The following is a 2,351-nucleotide window of genomic DNA, read 5'->3' as shown; positions in this document are numbered from 1 at the left end:
ACCAAGGCTCCACGTCTCGTCATTTTCTGTCTTTGCCACGTTTCTTTTTTTCCCCCTGTGCACTTAGCCGTAATAAACTGTTAAATCCTCTACTGTCTCCGCTCTGGGTTTCTGCACCTGAGTCCTATTCAGTACCGGCCATCCGTCGCCGTGACAACTGTATTACAAGTTGGTCCTTTACCAGTCTTGTTGCTATTGGGCCAATTGAAGTATGCTACAAAAGAGCATTGAAAATATTAGACAAAAAACTTTTGTCATACAACCATTGTCAAATTTTAGATAAATGCAAGTTTCTAAATTTTACTAATTTCGAATTATTTAAAGTGTAACATAAACAGTGAAGCTGGAGGATGAACGTTAACTTTTTTCCACTTGATAAAAGTTAATGTGAGGGTTCCCGATGGTTTGGGACAAATGCAATCACATGGCAGGATGCTGTAAACAGACCGAACTTCAGTCAGGAGAACAACTGAGATAATCCATCCACAATACGAGGTTAGTCATTAATATACTGCAACAACATGGGAATAGAGCTTCTGCGAGAAATTTCAATATTAATGAATCAATGGTACGGAAGTGGAGGAAGCAAGAAGAATGAGTTGAGTAAAGTTTGATGTGACTGTTTTGTTTTGCTTGGTGCACCTCATGTATGAAAACAGACCCGTTCATCGACAGTGAATTGAATTGAATTGAATTGAATAGTTTGTGTCTTTTGGAAACGTATTACACAGGAAGTAGAAGCAGTATCAAGGATGAGTTAACAGCAAATGGCAGTGACAGCTCTCTGCAGACTGTAGTTTATATGTCTCACTTTAAAGTTTGCCTGTTGTAATTATGAAATTAACTATCAAAATATAGCTGCCAAGCTAACAAATCAAATCAGAAGCATCATGCACCACTTTGTGTACTGACAAATTCTGCAAATAGAAATGCATGATGTTGCTCATTTCTTAATCGGGTTTATCAGAACATGTGAATGAACTCATGAAGAACCTTAATGTAACAGTGACCTGTGTCTAAATGAATAACATCACTTTATACATTGAGCAAACCTGAACTTTTACATAAGGCAGGATTGAAAGTGGTTTTGGAGAGCTCATTCACAAACTATGATGTTATAGTGATGATTCCCACAATTTCAGCTGCAGTCTCCTCCTCTCTGAGGCTGCACCTCCTGCTTTCTCTGAAGCTTCTGCCTCCTGCTCTTCACTGTCTTGTTAAAAGACAATAAGAAGACATACATGACAAAAATAGTGAGCCAGAAACCAACAGATTACCCACATGATAGCCTCAGACTCCTCAGTGTTTCAGTGTGTCTGACCACCTAAAAAGCAGGTGTCCAAAAGCAGTGTTGCCTCACAGCAAGAAGGCCCCAAGTTCATCTCCACCACCTGGGCGGGGCCTTTCTGTGTGGACTTTTCATGTTTGTGTGGGTTCTCTCCGGCCTTTTTTCCACCTCCACTTGATATCTACAATATGTTATTTGTCTTCACCAGATGGTGCTGCTAGGCTGTCGTTCAGATACTCGTATTATTTGTGTGAGTAGTTGCCCTCAAAAGAAAAACAAAAACGGAAAAGAAGTAAAACATTTTGACAACTCATGTTTTACTTTATCTTAATATGGCAAAAAAAAATAAAAAGTGAGACCAAGAATGTGAAGTGTATCTTACGTATTGAAGAACAATGCAATCAGTAGAGGTGGGCAGATCGATCCAAGTATTGATAGTATCGATACCAACTCTGGTATTGCTATGGGATCAAGTCTACCATGATAGGATTGATGCTTTGTTTCTATCCCCACATATTTGTATTAAATTCATACATTTTTTGGAGATTAAAATTATACCTCAAACATGCAGTCTGAGGTATAATTGTTACATGCCATGACAAGTGTCACTGTTATTCCTCTGTTTCTCTTGTCTTTCAAGTGTAAGGCCTGTATCTATTGGCCCATTTAAAGTTTATTGGTATGTGTCTATTGGCTGATCTGTGCACAGTAGGTCAATCACTTGCCAGGGATCATTACAAAAGGGCAGCTGCCCAGCCGGTCGGACCTGCTTCTGACTCTCTCTGTGTTTCTGTGTGTGATCTTAAGGTGTAAATCTCAGCTTAAAGCTCACAAAACTATTTCAACACAGCAAACAGCTAAAACAGGAAATAACAGAAGGTGAATGGATTTAAACACAAAGTGTGGATCTTTCATCCGATGTCACGTACGTGGACATGCTGTCAGGAGCTGAAAGTCGACACCTCACAGATTCTGCAGCTGCAAGTTTCATCACTCTAAGACCAAAATTCACTGAACCAGCAGCAAAAGAAGATCAAAACTACATGTCGCATTTAAAAAACTG

Source organism: Pundamilia nyererei, unplaced genomic scaffold, assembly GCF_000239375.1.
Source record: "Pundamilia nyererei isolate P.nyererei 1_Seehausen unplaced genomic scaffold, PunNye1.0 scaffold00038, whole genome shotgun sequence".
Lineage (NCBI taxonomy): Eukaryota > Metazoa > Chordata > Actinopteri > Cichliformes > Cichlidae > Pundamilia > Pundamilia nyererei.
This window is presented reverse-complemented; position numbering follows the sequence as displayed.